We start from the raw sequence: 21,012 nt of genomic DNA, 5'->3' as shown, positions 1-21,012 counted from the left end.
GGGCATATTTAGCAAGCGTAGTAGATTTACGAAACCAAAAGGATGAAATTAAGGTCATTCCTGTAATAAGAGAATTTGAAGATGTATTCCCAGAAGAGCTATCAGGTTTACCACCGAATCGAGAAATAGAATTTTGTATAGATCTAATTCCCGGAGCTAAACCAATATCTAAAGCACCATATAGAATGGCACCTGCGGAATTAAAAGAACTCAAAATACAATTACAAGAATTGTTAGATAAGGGATTTATACGCCCTAGCATGTCTCCATGGGGAGCACCTGTTTTTATTTGTTAGGAAAAAGGATGGATCAATGCGTTTATGTATAGATTATCGGGAGTTGAATAAGTTGATAATAAAGAATAAGTATCCACTCCAACGCATTGATGACCTATTTGACCAATTACAAGGAGCCTCAGTATTCTCCAAAATAGACTTACGATCTGGATATCATCAACTACGAATCAAAGAGTCGGATATACCCAAGAATGCTTTCCGAACAAGATATGGGCATTATGAATTCGTTGTGATGCCCTTTGGATTCACGAATGCCCCCGCAGCCTTCATGGACTTGATGAATAGAATTTTTAAGGACCATCTTGATAATTTTGTGATCGTATTTATAGATGATATTTTAGTCTAATCCAAGCAGAGGCAGAACATGAAAGAAAAACATCTTAGGGACGTTCTTTCCATAAAAGAAATGAAAAGTTGTATGCCAAATTCTCCAAGTGTGAGTTTTGGGTGCGACAAGTTGCCTACCTAGGGAATATTGTAAAGCAAGAAGGAATCTCAGTGGATCTTGCTAAGATTGAAACAGTTATCAACTGGCCTCGCCTAACAACAAGTCAGCAAGGTGCGAAGCTTCCTTGGATTAGCAGGATATTATAGACAATTTGTGAAAAACTTCTCAAGTATAGCATTACCCTTAACTAACCTTACTAAGAAGAATAATCCTTTTGTTTGGAACCAAGCATGTGAACAAAGCTTCCAGGAACTAAAAGAAAAGTTGACCACAACCCCTATTCTCACCATACCTGACGGATCAGGGGGTTTAACTGTGTACAGTGACGCATCAAAGAAGGGGCTTGGTTCTGTATTGATGCAACACGGAAAGGTAATAGCATATGCTTCAAGAAAACAAAACCTTATGAACAAAATTATCCCGTTCATGACTTAGAGTTAGCTGTCGTAGTCTTTGCTTTAAAGATATGGAGACATTACTTATATGGGGAAAAGATCCAAATTTATACAGATCATAAAAGCCTTAAGTACTTCTTTACCCAGAAAGAGTTAAATATAAGGCAACGAAGATGGTTAGAATTAGTCAAAGACTATGACTGTGAGATCCTCTATCATCCAGGAAAAGCTAACATTGTTGCTGATGCTCTTAAGCAGAAAGTCAGCTCATACAACAACTCTAAGTACCATCTCCAAACACATAATGGATGACCTGGAAAGAGCTGAGATCTCACTAATACCAGACACCTTCACAACTCGAATTGCACAGTTAATTGTAAGACCTGCATTAAGGCAAAGGATAATTGATTCATAACAAATAGATAAACATATAAACAAACAATTGCAGTCAGAAAATGGAGAAACCAATCAATTTTCTACAGCCCCAGACTCTGCACTCCTCTACCGTGGGCATCTATGTGTACCAGACGATGAAGAAATCAAGAAAGAACTACTGAAGGAAGCTCATGAATCATGCTTTTCAATACATTCTGGGAGTACCAAAATGTATCGAGACTTGAAAGCACATTACTGGTGGTGTAACATGAAAAATGATATAGCTGACTATGTAAGTAAATGTTTGGTTTGTCAACAGGTGAAAGCTCTACGGTAACGACCACAAGGACTCCTTCAGCCTCTAAGTATTCTAGAATGGAAATGGGAGCATATTTCTATGGACTTCATCTCAGAACTCCCGAGAACTGTTAAAGGCCACAACATGATTTGGGTGATTGTGGATCGACTCACCAAATCTGCCCACTTCCTACCCTACAAGACTACTCATACTACGGAAGCACTAGCTCAAATGTATTTAAAAGAAGTCATCCAGTTACATGGAGTCCCAATATCAATTGTTTCAGATCGAGACCCTCGTTTTGTCCAAATTCTGGAAAAGTTTGCAGAAATCAATGGGTACATAACTAAATTTCAGCGCAGCCTTCCATCCACAAACTGATGGCCAAACAGAACGAGTTAATCAAATCCTAGAGGACATGTTGAGGGCATGTGCTGTGGATTTTTACTGGAGCATGAGATTCGCAAATACACCTTACAGAATTTGTTTATAATAATAGTTATCAGGCGACAATTGGTATGGCTCCCTTCGAAGCCTTGTACAGAAAGAAATGCAGATCCCCTATACACTGAGATGAAATCGGGGAGTGAACACTACTAGGACCTGAATTTGTGCAGCAAACATCAGAGTCAATTAAGCTAATTCGGGAAAGAATGCGAACGGCTCAAAGCAGACAGAAGAATTATGTTGATAACCGTCGAAAAGAGCTGGAATTCAAAGTAGAAGATCACGTATTTCTAAAGGTAGCACCAATGAAAGGCATTATGCGTTTCGAATGAAAAGGCAAGCTTAGCCCTCGCTTTATTGGACCCTTTGAAATATTAGAACGTATTGGCCAAGTAGCTTATCGATTAGTATTACCACCTACCCTTTCTACAATATATAATGTCTTTCATGTATCGATGCTTCGAAAATACGTGTTTGACCCATCACATATAGTAAATTATGAACCTCTACAAATAAGTGAAAACTTGGAATATGAGGAGACTCCGGTTTGCATCCTAGCAAGAGAGAAGAAGTCGCTTCGTATCGGGAAATAAGTTTAGTGAAGGTTCTCTGGAGAAATCAGCAAGTAAAACTACATGGGAACGAGAAGAAGAGATGAAAGTCAAATACCCTTATCTACTTAAGAACCAAGAAACTTTCGAGGACGAAAGTTCTTAAGGGAGGAAAAATGTAACAACCCAGATTTGTACGCATACAGGAAATTAAATGTCAAATATTAAGCAAGACGAAATTTTATTTAAAGGGGTGGAAATTTAGAAGGGGAAAAATAGAAAATTTATTCATTATCCAAAAATAATGAATAAGGGAGCAGAATCAGGGAGGATTAATTAAAAGTTGGACGCTAGCTAATTCAGAAGACAATGAGTAGTAGATAACTTTTTGTTTAGGCACTGCTCATTGGAAGAATTGGAGGTGAATTAATTGCCCATATACTCTTAAAATTTGAAAAAGTTAAAAAGAGGAAGTGGAATCCACAAGGAGTGAAGGCAACCACGCGTGAAAACTAGCAAGATTGGAGAGACAGTGGGAGAGAGCGGAAGCAAGAGCGAGAGCGGGAGTGGGAGCGGGAGCGCGACCAACGACAGCGAGAGCAGGAGCGAGAGCGAGAGTCGCGAGAGCCAAACTTGCGAGAAAGTTGGAAAGAGCAAGATACTGAGAACAAAGAGAGCGAGATTTGGACAGAAGCGTGGATTATGCGTTGAATTTGGCCATGATCTTATAGATTACACATAGAAAAACCCTAAAATTGAATACAAATAAAGAATGATGACGTAAGGGCAAACGTTAGCCAAGATTAGGTGTCTTATGGAGAGGAATCCTTGAACCCTATGTAATTTTAAAGAAGCCACCTTACGATGATTTGTCACACTGAGAAGAGCTCAAGACTACTATAAATAAGACCTTTTACCTGAAGATTTAACCCATTCTCAAATAAATCTCAATAACAACGAATCGTGTGAAAGAGTAAGTGTGAGTGAGAAAGTTCTATGAGGTTAAAAGAGAAAAGCTCGGGTAAGGTGCTGCCCAAATTTTTGCCCAAATTTCATTCTAGTTTAAAAAGGGAAAGCTCTACTTATCAAATCATAAAGAATAATAAGAAATAACTAGATCACAGTAAGTAGTTTATCTCACCCTCTCTTTAAATATTCTATGGTAGTGTACCTTTATCATGTTGCATGGTTATGTTAATTGTTATATTGCATTACGTGTTTAGAACACGTTTCTCTACAAGGGACCCCATGCATTATGTTTGTTCACGATTACGTTAATATCAAGTTTTAATTAGATGTAAGTTATGCTTCCAGTCTAATCTTATGTTTATGTTAATGGTTGATGTTGGATGCGACTCTGGCCCTACTGGCTGCATGACCCGCTAATCATCAGATGGGTTAGTTTCCGCTTAAGTTCTCATCTTCCTATCAGGGCGGAGAAATTTATGCTTCTAGGACTGGTAGGGCATGTATGGTTGCACCCCTCCATGCCTAATCTTATGTTATGTTTACACTAGGGACTAGCAGGGTATGTATGGTTACACCCCTCTAGTCCAATATTACGTTTATGCTAATGGTTGATGTTAGATGCGACTCTGGCCCTACTGACTGCATGACCCGCTAATCATCAGATGGGTTAGTTTTTGCTTAGGTCCTCATCTTCCTATTAGGGCGGAGAGATTTATGTTGGAAGCATAACCGACCACCACATGTTATTATATGTTTTCGGTCCCAACCATATGTTTTCATGACATGTTGCTTGTGATTGTGCATTTGGTCACTACCCTATGTGAGAACTACTTACTGGGTATATTATATACTCATCCTATATTTTTACAGACTTTGTAGTTAAGGACACAGCGTAGATGGCAGAATTGGACGTCGCTCAAATGGCCAATCATCAAATTCACTATTATAGGCATATGCATTTCGTACCACCACGCTAATGTTTTATGGATCCTGGTGTTTTGATAAATAAACCTTTTATGTAGTTTTTCTATCTAATTAATAGAATTCAGATATGTTCTTTGAAATTTTCACCAGAACTCATCTCATGATAGAAAAGTCTAAGTATGCATGTCGTAGCTGTCGGATCATAATGTGTAAGGATCCGGTCGTTATAGGGTACATTATATTTTTGCTAAATAGATTGGCCTTTCTTGGGTAATGCCTTGATAACTAAATAATTTGTATGTTTTTAGCAATCTTCATAACGACTAGCACTACACTAAATTTGTTCAGTGTTGATAAATTGAACGATGAAAACTACACAAGTTGGAAAAACACTATAAACAATTAATTAAACAATTAATTAAATTTAATTTAATATTCAATTATTAAATCTAACGTTAATCTCTACCAATATGAATCCTTATTCATAGTCTTGATATTTAAATCTTATTTTAATATCTTCAATTCTCTCTTTATCATTCAATTCCAAATTGTTGGTATGTCATTAAATATATCACACATATTTAACAAATATTACTTAATTCAAATTCTCACACTTCGAATTCACTTGTTACATTGTTCTAAGGTTTAGTCCGATATGAGCTAGCGGAGGGTTCTCATGGACGTACATATCATAGGTTCCAACGATCCGAGATTAATCCAATTAACCAACATTCGTTAACTACCGAGTCACTCCACTAAAGCCCAGTAGTTACACTCCCCACATTGTAGATATATTTATGTCCACTCGATATAACCACAATAAGTCAACCCTTCACAAGTTGTTCGTAATAATAGTTGGGTCAAAAGCTATTTTACCCCTGAGATTACATCTTGCTTCTTAAGTTCCACTGATTCTCCAATGAACAATTAGTTTGTGATCCAATCTCTAAATGAGTCTCTCTCAAGCCAATGAGAGGGTGGGTTCTCTTTTTCAAGACCTGAAGTCAGCACTTAAGGGAACAACGTCTCCATTATCCCTAAAAGTGGGTAGGAGTGAATTCCATCTTGCACCCTATGTCAATAGCTATCTATCCGGTCTTACCCCTGAAATGGGGCTTATTGGGTCGACGCTGTTGAGCTAACCCTCATCCATGCAATCTAAGGATAATCGCGAATAAACAATAGTTTATAGTTAGCTTAGGATTAAGATCAAGTTACCTAGGTCATCGCTTTGAAGTAGTTAGTCTTAGACAGTAAACAAAATTATAAAGTAAGAGTGACTTATTTCTTGGTTCAATCTTATACAAACTCTTTGCACAAGACACTCCCAATTGACCCAGTCGTTATTACGAACAACTTGTGAATGGTCGACTTACATATTATGGTAAAATCAAGTTGACACAAATATATCTACAGTGAGGAGAGTATAAATATCGAGCTATAGTGGTGTGATTTGATAGTTAACGAATACTGATTAATTTGAAGTGTTCAAATTGAATTTCAAAATTCAAATTAGAGTTTGAATTTGAATAAGTTCAAATTCAAATTAGGCTTTGTATAATTATATTTGATATAATTAAATGTTTAATTTATTGAAATTAAACAAAATTGGAGAGTTTATAATATTTAGATATTGATTTAAATTTTAATTACATGAATAGGATTCATGTTTAAAACTAGGTGTGTGATTAATTTAATATTTTGATACTAAACTGTTATTTAATTAATTAAATATGTTAAATTAATTAAAATCAAATTAATTTTCAATTTAAATTTAATTTGAAAAATTAAATTTTGATGTTATATACTTAATTAATTATGATATAATTAAATCAATTTTTTGTTAATTTTTGAATTAATTAAAATTTGAATTTAGAAATACAAAAAATTGGCAATTGGATTTGAGTGGGATCCTCCCACATTTTCACCAAATTCAGGTGTTCCTCCCATATACACACACAGATCCCATTTTCATACATGCAATTGAAGTGGCCTTGAAATGTCTCCTTCAGTGCCTGCATGAAAAGGTTGGATAAAACACTTCAATTTCTAAGGATCAAAAAGAGGAAAGTTGGAAGAACTAGAGGAAAAAAGTTCCAGCTGAGTTCTTCTCCTTCACCTAAGTACCTATCCCTTTCCCTTCGCAAATTCAGCTCAATTGTGAGTTCCACCATTCAAATTCAAGGCTAAGAATAGTAGAGAAGATCTCTTGGTGGTTCACTGTTGAATTGGAGCTGTAATCACGAGAATAGTAGCTTGGAATAGGGAGAATTCATGAAAGGTATATTGTTGAGAAACCATCTTCTTAAATTTCTGTTTAAGCATGCTTTTAGAACTTAAATTAAATGTAATTAGAGTGCTTATTGATTCTGTTTGCTTTCGTTGCATGTTATCTTATCCTAACATTATCCTTGTTCAAGGATTGACTGAAAATTCAATCAACATAAGTCAAATATGTGACTAGGGTCATTCAGTAAATTTCTCTAAAGACAAATGCCTTATGATCCATGCAGAAATATGATCATCATGATAGATATGTGCTCATCTGACAACCGTTATCTCTAGACTCCTAATATTTGTTCAGATGTCTGTCACACAGCTCAAAACAATGACCCTTCTCTTTGGCATAAGTGGCTAGGACATGTTAATCTTCACCCTGTCAAGAGGGTTGTGTCCGAAAAAGTCATTATTGAGATACTCTTCGTATTTGGAGACGGAGATGCAGTGTGTGGTGACTATCAAGCCGGAAGACAAGTAAGAGTTTCTCATAAGAAAGGTCTTGCTTGTACTACCAATCGGTTGGATTTGCTTCACATGGATTTAATGAGGCCGATGATAGTGGAAAGCTTAGGGGGGTAAGCAATATACATTTTCTGTGTTGATGACTTCTCCCGGTTCATGTGGGTGCACTTTATCAAAGAAAAATTAAACACTTTTCAAGTTTATCAGATGTTATGTCTCTAACTTCAAATAGAACAAGAGGTACAACTTGTGAAGATCAGGATTGATGATGGTAAAGAATTTGAAAACTCTCAATTTGAAAATTTTTGTAACTTATAGGGTATTCAACATGAGTCCTCTTCTTCTATAACCCCTCAATAGATTGGTGTTGTTGAAAGGAAGAATCACACTCTTTAGGAAATGGAAAGGACTATGCTGCATGAAATTTAAAAAGTTCGCAAGCCAAATGTTAAGTATTTTCATGTGTTTTGGAGTACCTGCTATATTCTCACCAATCGAGATTCTAGAAAGAAATGAGATACCAAAGCGGATGAAGGTATTCTTTTAAGGTACTTGTGTAATACTCGTGTTTATCGTGTGTCTTTAACAAGGGCACTTGAAATTAAAACCCATCAACGTCGTAGTTGATTACTTGCAAATTACTAATCATTCCTATAAAGATGAAGATCATGGTGGGTACTCTTTATGTTGATCCTAATGCTAGTGACATTAGTTCTCCCATTCCATCGTGCAATACTCTGTGAAAGTGATAATTCTGAACCGGTTGGTATTGTGAACTAAGTGTTAATTATATCTAGTCGTGCTTAAAGGAATCATCCTCTCAGTATAATTGGTGAGTTAAATACAGGTACTTGTACTCCGAAAAAAAAAGGAAAAAAGTGGACTATCTCTGATTGGAACATATGTTTCACCTCTCCTATCAAGCCAAAGAACGTTAATAAGGCTTTGAAAGACGAGTTCTAGATGAATGCTATACATGAAAAGTTAAGTTAGTTTCAAAGAAATGAGGTATGAGAATTCCTTCGTCCACAAAATGCAAATTTTATTGGAACAAAATGGATCTTAAAAAATAAATCCAATAAACATGGAACTGTTACTTTCAATAAGGCTTGGCTTGTTGCTCAGGAATACATTCATGTGGAAGTTGTTGATTTTGATGAAACCTTTGCCCCTATGGCTCGGTTGGAGGCTATTCGTCTACTTCTTGTAGTATTACATCTGCTCAAATTTAAATTATACCAGATGGATGTTAAAAACACCTTTCTGAATGGTGTTCTAAATGAAAAGGTTTATGTTAAACAACCAAAAGGGTTTACAGACCTATTATGTCCTTAACATATGTACAAACTTCGAAAAGCTTTGTATGGTTAAAGCAAGCCTCAAGGGCTATGTATGGGAGATTAACAAAATTCTTGCTATAGAAAGGATATTTCAAAGGCAGTTCTGATAAAACCCTATTCATAAAGAAAATATGAGGAGATTTTATAATCAACTAGATATATGTTGATGATATTGTAATTAGAGGATCACGATAGTCTCTTATAAATCAATTTGTTGATCAGATGAAAGCTAAATTCGAAATGAGCATGGTGAGGGAGCTAATAAATTTTCTTGGTCTTCAAGTCAAACAACTCCATTATGGGATATTTATATCGCAAAGTATCCCAAAATTGTTCTTTAAAAGTTTGGCCTTGAAAAAACTATTCCCAAACTCACTCTAGCCCCAACTCATGCAGAACTTACCAAAGACCCGATGCTGAAAATGTTGATGAAAGCTTATACAAAAGCATGATTGGAAGTTTTCTTTATTCGGTAGTCAGTCGTCTAGAGATTACTTATACTATACACATTTGTGTTAGATATTAATCTAATTCGAAGATAGGTCATCTGACAAGTATTAAACGGGTTCTCAAATACATCAGTGGGACAATGTACTATGGCCTTCTTTATTTCTTCTGATTCTAATGGAGTTCTCGTAGGATATTGTGAAGCTAATTGGGCTGGAAATTTAGAAGATAAAAAAAGCACCTCCAGGGAATGTTTCTTCCTATTAAACAATCTCATATCTTGGTTCAGCAAGAAGCAGAACTGTGTTTCCTTGTCAACTATTGAAGTTTAATATATAGCTCTTGATAGTATTTGTACCAAAATCCTACAGATGAAACAGATGCTTCAGGAGTATGACGTTGCCTAAGATGTCATGACCTTGTTTTGTGACAACATGAGTGCTATCCACATTTTCAAAAATCATGTTTAACATAGCAAGACTAAGCACATTGATATCAAGCACCACTTCATCAGAGAACTTGTCGAGTCTAAGGTTATCTCTTTTGAACATGTAAGTACTAATAAACAAATTATGGACATCTTTACCAAATTGTTGGATGTTTCTTAGTTTGAATCCTACGTGCTACTCTTGGGGTGTGCCGAATTGATTTATAGAAATTAATTGCTCTTTTGGTAAGTGGAGAGATTTGGGTCAAAGTTCAATTTACCAACCCATAGTTAATTCTCACCATATTTCATTTTATGTGGTTTACTCTTTAAATTTGATTTTTTTCCTCTTCACTAGTGGTTTAATCCTCAAACGGTTATGGTGTTGGTTTTTGCCGTATTTCTCTAATCATGTTGAGTTCAACTGTCTACCTAAGGATTTTCGGGGTACACATGTCCCCGACACTGTGCACAACATCCATCCTCTTAAGAGTTCTAACATTCCTCTTCCTAAGGATTTGGAGGTTCTGGGAGGTTTGATATTGATTCCTACTGAGCTTGGGACTCACATATTTCGCATTATGACCTATGAGTCTCATACATTAAGCACTATTATTCATGATCTGACTAATCGTTCGGCCAAAATTGATGCATTGGTCCATCTTTTAAGTACATCGCTTCCGCAATCTGATGATGCTTCATCTTCCCAGCACCTACCGTCTGATTGATTTTCTTCTTGAAAAAAGGGGGAGATGATTGATTGTTAATTGTTATGGTGGTTATTCTGTTTTTGAGCTGTTCCTGTTCTCTTCTCTTTTTTGTTGTTGTTGATGTTTAGGATGTATCTCGAAATCTATTTTGATTAATATTGAAATGGTGTGTTTTTGTTTTTCTCGTCCTCGTGTATTAGGTTGGTTTTCCAATAAAAGATAATCTTATATCAAAGGGAGAACTTGTTACGGTGTTGGTTGGCTGATAATATTTTCTTGTATTTTGTTGGATATTTTTTCTCTGACTTGGTGCCGATATTCTTTTCTTATTGGTGGCAAATTTGCTGGGGTGATTTTTCATTTTTTGGTTTGTTGTCGTTGGTGGCTTTTTTACCGAGGCTTGCTTTTATTTGTACCTTCTGTGTGGCTTTAAGGCAAGCTGTATTCTTGCTATTGTGGACTATTTCATTGTAATTCAGAAGGATTTCATGTGTTCGGTGTTGCTGTTTAATCAAAGTAAGAAGCATGATGGTTCTTTGAAACATGGGTCGATTAAGTAGTTTTACTATGGTAGAGTGCTGGTTGAGCATTCCTTCAACTAGCATGTGAAAAGGGGGTGAAATGGTTGTTGTGGTATCGAATTTAGAGGAAGCCTAAATTTGTAGACTCATCATAAGCAGTATCAGTGTTAGGGGGAGCCTAACTTACTCGCTAGCATTCGGTTGTGAGTAAACTGACTTTAAGTAGTCTTAGTTGAAGCGTATTTTGTAAAAACTAAGTTATATTCTAGTGGATTTCTTTTCACCTAGGCGGAATGTCTCTCAGACGTAGGTGTGAATTCATAGAACTGGGTTCCGCCTAGTTTGGATTCATAGAACGGAATGTCTCTTAGACGTAGGTGTGATTTCATATAACGGAATGTCTTTCAAATAATATTATTGTGACTCACTCTTTTTCAGGTTCTTTTATAATCGTTAACTTTTTTGGCTTTAACTTGTGAAGTGGGGGTTTGACATATAATTTTGTTTATCATGCAATTATTTGTATCTCTTATAAATCATACCAAGTGGCATCAGAGCACTTGGTTAAAAAAGTTTGGATCACCAATATCAAAGACAGAAGGTCTTGAGGGAGTCACAAAATTTGATGGAAAAGATTGGGCATTGGAAGTTGCAAGTTAAGGAGTAACTTACAAAGAAAGTGAATATAAGCCATTGAAAAGAGAGATCAAAAGAGATGTCAAATGAAGATTAAGATGGGAGACCCAAAATGAAGAAGTAGTTGATATCATCATAGTATCTTTCTCAAGTAATATGGCCAATTTTGTTGCCAAAAGACTATTGCAGTAAGACTGATTTAATTTCAACATGCACATGGCTTTAATAAGTGTTAGGCCTGCTACCACTTCGTTGGGTCTGCTTCTGCAAAAGAAAAGCTAATTAGCCCAAATGATGAAGAATAAAATGAGGCTCTTTTCCTAGATCCAATTCGAGAGGCCTTGATCTTTGCCCCAAATTTCTTTAGTTGGTAGAGAACTTGGTTGATAAGTGCCCACGATTTTCCAGCTGATGGCTTACACGTGGTTGATCCCACTGTTTTTGTCTGATGGAAAATGAAAAAAAAAAAGACTTTTGATTTCTGATGGTTGATTAATGCAAAACAAAATTTCTTTCTCTCTCTAGCTTTCAGATTCTCTCGTTCTCTGCCTTTTTGTATTCTTTTCTTTCTTCTAACCTTAATGCCTTTTGTTTAATCTGTGAGATTGTTTATGAGTATACAATGAGGATGCTTGTAGTCGGGTAGACGATGGCAGAAGAAAAGAGGTAGACGATCATGCAATCGTGTAGACGATTACTGGAAGAAAGGTAGACGATCATTTGTTCTTCTAGCTGATTTGAAGAAAAAAAAGAGTAAACAATGAGCGATCTTGTAGACGATGAGAAGAGAAGAAGAAATTTCCACTGCGATGTACGTGGTTTGGCTATGAAAGCCTACATTCACAGGAAGGAGAGAGTTTTATTAAGAAGTTAAGTCACAGACCCTTTTCTTTACAGATTGTTCAAGATTTTCTTGAAGCTATGTATATGTTGTTCTATCTAAAATTTGTAAATGATGAGTTTATATACTAATTTCTAATACAAGTAGTTACAATAACTAACTGCAAAAATTAAAGAAATGTGAAACAGCTTCTTGATGTTGATGTATGAGTTTATATTCTTCAATAAGTTTAGTTGATGGATCATTTAAACTATTTTTCCAAAACTTAAAAACTAAAGTATAGTTTTTTGAAACTTCATAAATCAATTTCACACTAATTTCAAACTTCAAGGACTAAAGATATATATTTTTTTTTCATTCTTATATTTTATTTTAAAAAACATTTCCCATCAAATGGCAAAGCCATTGACAAAAAGTATTTTTCTCATGAAAAAAGAGTTGTCAACATAGTTGTAATTTACCAACGCTTTTGCATTTTGTCGCCAAAGGTGTTATGTCAAAGTTTTATCGAATTTGAAATATAAGACTATCGGGAGTCGGGAGCACAGTACTAAATTTTCGTCAACATGCCGATATTTTCTATCGCGATTTCCACATTTTCATGGGTTCAACATTGATATGAGGGGTGAATCGATATTTTCATTATACCGTAAATTAATCCACAAAACATAGAAACGAAGCATGAAAATTCTACTAATATAAGTATAATATAAAAAATAGACATGTTAACTTGCATAAAAATCATAAAATGTTTATTTATTAATTTAAATTTATTTTTCAAAATATTTTGTTTTATAATTTTCTAGAAATATCCATCGAAATTGACATTTTATCAATATTTCTATAAAATTAAGACTTCAATATTTTCACCTATATCGACATTTTAAACCATTGTCGAGAGAAGGTACTTTCTACTGCCGATTTTTATAGTGTTTTTTTTATAAGCATTATGGATAAAATTTGGATTTAAAATAATAGTAACAATAAATAACAAAATTTGATGTTATTTACTAATTTATTAATTAATAAATAATCTACACTTCTTAAATAAGTTTAAGTACTTATGATTAATATTATATTCTTACATTTTACTGTTACCTTTTAATTCCATTATTCTTCTTTATAGTGCGATAAAAATGTCGATTTATTTCTTATGTTGATAAATATATTAAAATGTCAATACGTTAATAGAAATTTAATATATTCATCTTAAAAAGAAATAGAAATGTAATATCCTAATTCTATAAAAAAAAAAAAAAAAAGTAATGATAATAAACAAGTATAATTATTGAAACAAATAGAATAATCAAAGGATATCGAAAAATTAGTGACAATTATGTTCCGCAGCTGATTCTTTATCATCATAGCTCCTATTTTTATTTAAACACATTTATCAAATATACTTTTATATTTATGCATGTAATGGTATTTGTAATTTAATTACATCAACAAAAATACCGAAATAAATTGTCAGCTAGGGGTGTTCAAAAAACCTGATGGTCCGAAAAAACCGATCAACCCAACTCAACCCGTGTCGTTTGGGTTGGGTTATCAACTCATTTGAGTTGGATTGGGTTCAAATAAATGAAATTTTTATGGGTGGGTTGGTTCATAGCTTCACCTAATATAACTCGAACCAAACCGAACCAACCCGAATTTATTATTAACTTCAAAATATATTATTTTATCACTTATAATACAATTATTTATACATATATTGATTTTAATTTTATTTAATTCCAATATTTTTTGAATAATTTATTCTTCAACAACTTTTAAAAGTAGTTTATCTACATAAAATTTTCACTATATAAATTGAAATTGAGTTGTTAATCTTAATTCAATATATGAAAACAATTAAATTAGATTTTTACATATTTATGTGTTACTTCTTTTTATAACAAAATTTTAAATAAATGACCCGATTAACCCGAATCAACCAACCTAAATATTTCATGGTTGGGTTGGGTTGGGTTCCTTTTTTAATAAGGGTTATTTGGGTTGAAAAAATTTATAACCCGAACAATTGAGTTGGGTCTAAAAAGTCTTTCAACCCAACCCAGTCCATGAACACCCCTATTGCCAACTAAGGAGAAATAAGGAGCTTTGCCGTATCCACAAACACCAAATATAATTAATATATGAAGTTGGCCAAAATTGATATAAGATAATTTTCTAAATTGCATTTTACCTTGTTTTCCCTTCTTCTTTTGTGTTGGATTTCAAGACCCTTTGCCTATAGATGAGCTTCAAATCGTCCTGTCTATCAGTGCGGTTTATTTTCAATTTACTTATTAAAAGAAGATACAAGAAAAGAATTGAAATGCAAATAATAATAATAATAATAATAATAAATATAAATAAATAAATTCTTATAAAAAGAAAAATCTAAAAAATATTTAGACTTTATACCAAAAAGTCCCAAAAGGGCTTTGTACTTTTGAAACTTTTTACTATAAAATGTAAATATTTTTAAATATTTTTTATATTTAAAAAGACCCCACTATCCACACTTTTTACTATTAAAATTATTATGTCTTTTCATTTGTGGAATTTTAATGTGTCATTTCCATTCCTATGTTGTAAATTAAAGCATTTGGGTTAAATTAAAGCTAATAAAAATATATGAATAAAATAGGTCCAAGTAACCGAATGAAAGATATATTAACATACTAAAATGAGCATAGCTCAACTAATATCAAGTATGTACTATCAATTTTGATGTTGAAGGTTTGATCTCCGTCTCATTCCACGTGTTATCAAAATATATATATGTGTGTGATTCTAACTCCTTTTTAAAAATACTTATATTTAAATTACAAATAGTTTATCATCATTGCTAAAGATAACAATGTTAGAGTAGCGCCAACATTGATATATTTCAATTAGTATAAAGTATATAGCATAGATTAAACCGTCAAAAGTTCGAATTATGCATTTTTTATATTATTGAACAATGTTTAATTTGTGACATTAGCTCGCAACTCTGAAGTTTGAAACACTTTGCAATGCTTCGAAGTTTGCACAACGCCAGTGTTGTAATGCTCTTCCTAGTGTTGCAATGCTGCGATGATTTCTATAAATGCTTCCATTCGTTTTTAAGTTAAAACATGCTAAATTTTGAGGGTTGAACTAATGGAGGCTGAAGTTAAACTTCAATCTTCTTTCTTTCCGTTCAGACTTTAGTATCTTTAGGTTAGTTTTTCTTTTTATTTTGGGTTGTAATCTACGAATTGGATGTGTATCTATAACTCCTATCTAATTTCTTTTGAGCAAGAGTCCTATGTTTATTTTCTTGAAGGTTTTTTTAGTTAATTTAACTGAATTGTTGTGAACTCTTTGGGATGATTTGATTGAATCTTAATGGAATCTTTTTACATTGATCTGACAAATTAGTTTATTGAAATTCTTGTTTGCAAAATCGTCATAGCTTATGCATATATTGATTGATTTAGTTGCGCATATTAGAATTGCATGTGTAAAATCTAGATTTTTTCTGACCAAATGCATGTATGCCCTAATATAATCTTTTCCAAATAAATCATGCTATAAGATATGGCTTTTTCAGCTTGTAGTATGTCTCAATAATTGAACCCTTTCATAGAGTAATTCAATTTTAACTTATATGTCACTAAGAAGGAAGAGTTGTAAATTGAATTAGGGCTAATTTAGTTTAATATCGAATTTGGCTAATTGGGCTATTACATTTTCTAATAGGTTGAGAGATTGACAGATTCAATGTAATTAATTGATATCTAATGAAATAAATTGTATAGGAAACTCTTTCTTACTCTAAAAGTTAGATAGACTCCTATTATAGATTACATTTAATCTTTTATTTTAATTTCACGCATATATCTCTTCCACACAAACCCCCCTAGTTACCGCTCTATTTAGAACATTAACTTAACTAAGCAAATGCGCTTCCCTGCGGATCGACTCGAACTTACCGCTGTTGCTACGTTTCAGTAGTAATAGGAGTAGTTCAGTATATATAAATTTTCTTTTGATCAAGTTTGAAGCTTATTAACGACGTAAGTTTCGGGCCTGTTAGACTCCCTGCAGAAAAAAGGTCAGCATGTGCTGGCAAACATATCCAAAGATCTTATTGTTTTGGCTCAGAACATTTCTACTAAAGAATCTGAAGTGCATGATATGTTCAATTTACTTGGCAGTGCTTTGGATGGTCCTAATCAAGGTGGAAGCTCTGGAGCACAGGATGGTAATGATTGATGTGGGTGTTGCTATTTCTGTTGATGTTGTTTTTTTTTTAAGCATGGCATAAAGGGGGAGTGTAAGAAAAGACGTTGAGTTTTCTTGTTGTTGTTGTTCTTTTTCTCTCAACTGCCTTGATGTGTTCTTTAGAATGTTATGATCCTTTTTAAAGACTTTGTTAGAATGACATTGTTATTTGCCAGTTGTTTTGTCATTGCTTAAAAATTTTTGTCAAATAAGGAGTTTGTTAGGTTTTGTGTGGTTGCCAATATTTGTTTAAGCATCTTAGATATTCTGAGAATTATCTCTGCATTGCTACTTTCAGGAAAAGGAATATTTTTGGAAATGTCGATTCTGTAAGATTTTTTGTTTATCAATTTTTTCCTTTTCTGTGATATTCTTCCGATATCCCTTTTTTTTTTTTTTTTTTTTTGGCTGCCAATTGCTATGGAATTTAGGGTTGGCCGACTTTTTTCCGCTGCTCATATTTAAAGGGTTCTTTACTCTCTGAAGACATCGGTCGTATTATTCTTTTAAGCTCATATTGTGGAAGAACATTATGTGCACTCGGTTGACTGTGTAATGCCTAGACAATCTGAGTTCTCTTGTTCTCGAAGACATTATTTGTATTCCTCTCTTCAAGAACAAGACGAATTTTTGAGAATGGATTCTCAAACTTAGGTGGAGCCTAAGTCATTCAAGCAAAAGGGACTTTGCGTTAAAGGGAAAGATACAACAAAAGTGGGAAGGAGTCTCACGGCTTGAGGGGAGCTCAACGTTATAGAGAGAAAGTCTCAATCTTAAAAGGATCCTAAGATTTACTTCACTAATAATACAACTTAATGGGAGCTAAGGCACGGTGAGAAGGAGTCTCACATCTAGGGGGAGCCTAAAGTATTTATTGTATGCTTAAGTTGTACGAAAGTCACTGTGATCGTGCATCTACTACAGATAAGAACTGCGTTGTAATTGCTTTCATTGATATTAGTGGAGTTATCTTTCATAGGTATTCTGTGCCCCAGACGTAGGTGATTTACACCGAACTGGGTTACCAATCTCTAGTGTTATAATTGTTTATTCTTTCTGTATTTTTTGATAATTGTCTTGTAAAATGCTATAACATAAGCCATAACATTGTTAACGTGCAGTAGATACCTCCTTGTCGTTTATCACTATTTATTAAAAAAAAATCATTGATTTATTAATAGTTCTTTACTTAGTAAGCTAAGTTAAAATGTGCTTAAAATCATAATTGGTTCGAGAGACACTTGATTTGTGATTGGATCATAAAATTATTGTTCAATAATTAAAGAGAATTAACGGTAGTTATTGAAGGAAATCAGATCTGAGATTTCCATGAGCAGCAGAACAAGACTATATTCCGAATTACAATCATGAATTAACATAACATTTACAGTCATCTTCAAACAAGCAGTTATACAATTCAAATGCAGAAATTACAGCATGAATAACTACAAATGCAGTAAGGGAAAACTCTACACACATTTTTAGATGCGTCTCCACGCTCTATTGCGCAACCGTTCGAACAACAGCAACCACAAACACTCGATCTACATGACGGCAACACTGTAACGAACACAACACGAACACTTCGTGCTCGTTTTCAACGATCTCCTCGGTCACGAACTCCTTCGCAACACGAACGACCTCCACAGCATCACGAACGGCCTCCAGAAAACCTCAACGGTGTCGAGTTGAGTCTGACACCACCAACAAGGTTACCTTGGTATTCTCGGTGTGATAATCTAGAGGGTGGGCTCTATTCGGACTTAGTATGAGGCAGACGAAGGAGGAAACAATGATCGCGTACACTACTAGGCAAGTGGGAGATGGCTGAGACCTATCGTATAGGTCGATGCCCAATCGTTTAGATAAAGCTATGCGATCGTCTAGCAAAAGCTATGCGATCGTTTACCTTGGGCAAGCGATCGTCTAGCAAAGCTATGCGATCATTTAGTAAATACTGCACAATCGTTTAGCTCACTACTACATGATTGTTTAGCTCGCCCAGCCGTCATTTAGTAAATCTGAATTTACTTGACGCCTTCATGAGTTTCTTTTTCGCGAGAGAAAACTCAAAAACCTTTTCAAAATAGGAAACCACTTTCCTTTTAAACTCATGGTTACCATGATCCAATAACCACCCACTACTTTGGTTATTTAAAAGAAAAAGAATTAATTATCCAATAATTAATATTATTATAAACATAAATGATAACCAACTTATCATACTATATTTATAACCTATAGTTTTAATATTTCATCTCATGAAACATATAATCCATAGTTCTTTTTCTATTCCATGGTACTTAATGTAAATCTCATTTACATCAATCCTTCATTAGATGTATCTCATACATCATACTGATTATATCATATATAATCAAAATACCTCTTGTCAATTTGAATATTTCAAATCAACATCAAGAACTAATCCTCAACTGAATTCAAGCTACCAAGGGGACCTCATGGACCTGTAGCTCCGAAGCTCCAACGGTACGTGAATAACAGACTAAACTCTTTAGTCACGGGATCCACCATCTCTTAACTGCCAGGCACTCCACTAAAGACCGACAGCTGAACTCTCCTTACCACAGATATATTATGTGTCCATCTTAACCAATCAACAGTGCGACAACCCTTCACAGATCACTCATAAGTACAGCTGGCCAATAACCATTATGCCCCTGTAGTTACATCTATCTTCTTAAGTACCACTGATCCCTCTAATGAACATAAGTCATAGTTCTACTATGACTAAGTCTTCTCTTCCATAGATAAGTTGTGACCACTATGTTTAAGACCCGGAATTAGCCCTTAAGAGAGCAATCTCTTTACTTATCCTTACTTTGGGAAAGGAGTGAATTCTATATTGTGGATTGAGTTCTCAGCTCCCAGATCAGACAAGTCCCCAAAAAGGTAGGCATATTGAGTTGGCAATCTGGCCATTCTCACCCATACTAATCAAAGAATTGCCCTCAAAGGCAGAAGTTCTCAAAACACTCAGGATTGAGGTCTGTCAACTATGGTCGTTTAGGTGAGATGTAAGTCTCTAGTATCAACGGCGTTATATATAGAGTCTAGTCATCTCGTGGTCCAGGTCTTATACAAACTCTTTGTATAGGACACCCCCGCTCTATGTCTCCACATGAATGGTCAGGATCAACCATCTGTAGTAGTTTACAACACTTGCAAATCTCTACAAAGCGGGCTGTATCCGTAGTGTCACAAGGATCAAGTATCTCACCCTAATCCCTATACTACAGACCAATTTAGATTATCACTTAAGGCATGATCCACTTGTATATCACATATACATGCTTAAGTTCACATAAGATAACTAAGGAGCTTTGTTTATTGGATATGAGTAAATGCCAAAATTAAATAACACTTATTTTATTCATTGAACAATTTGTATCTTTATAAAACAACGAGACTCCGGAGAATTAGGACACTAATCCCAATAGTTATGGCATAAGTTGTTATTGTAGAGATAAAAGAATTCTTGGTTGATTAAAATGCATGTAATAGTGCATAAGAGTACAACCCCTTGTCTATAGTACAATGACCTTGAGTTAATGAATGTAAATTAATTGATTAATGAGTTTAATAAATTTGTATCGCTAAAGGTTACAATATTTAGATCATAAGATCCCATTGCTAGATCTTAAGAACTTGTAAGACATTTTGTTGGAAGAGAAATAAAATAGAAGTTGGAAATCTCAAATTAATATTTAATATATTGTATTTATGAAATTTGAAATTCAATATAAGTTAAAAATATTTATAATTTTAGTTATTTGTATTATCCCATTATCCATATTATTAAAAATAAAATATTATTTATGTAATCTTAATAATATTGGGTTGACATATAAGAGGATCATACCTAATAAATAGGCTAAAGAATCTAGTATGTGAATAAGGTTTCGTAGCTTATTTTGATAACACAATTGATGTAACTTATTATGTAATAGTTACTTACTCTGTTGCAACGTCATTACGACACAAAGCGGTCAACAACGTCCTTTCTTATGAGTCTCTTTCGAGGTTAGAAGTTTGCAGTTGCACAAAAAATTGTGGGGTGTGATTAGTTATCCATTTTAGTTTGAAGAAAAACTGGAATACTTAACCAAAGTTAGATTCAAATGATTGAGTGGTACTTGAGGTGTTAGTACCTTACAACAGCCATTTGAAATGTTTTACTTTGTTATTCAATTATTTATTTTATCTAGAAAGAAACATTTTTTTTAAAAAAAAAAAAAAAAATTGGTGTCCTAGTTTTATTGATCAATGTTCAATAACAAAACACGAACTCGTAATTATGAGTAGTTTGAGGCCATTAAAAAAACGAATGGAAATTTCATATTTTTCTATGATTATTATCCAAAAAAGAATGATATTAATTC

Source organism: Benincasa hispida, chromosome 4 (assembly GCF_027475165.1).
Source record: "Benincasa hispida cultivar pf3 chromosome 4, pf3_genome.v1.1, whole genome shotgun sequence".
Lineage (NCBI taxonomy): Eukaryota > Viridiplantae > Streptophyta > Magnoliopsida > Cucurbitales > Cucurbitaceae > Benincasa > Benincasa hispida.
This window is presented reverse-complemented; position numbering follows the sequence as displayed.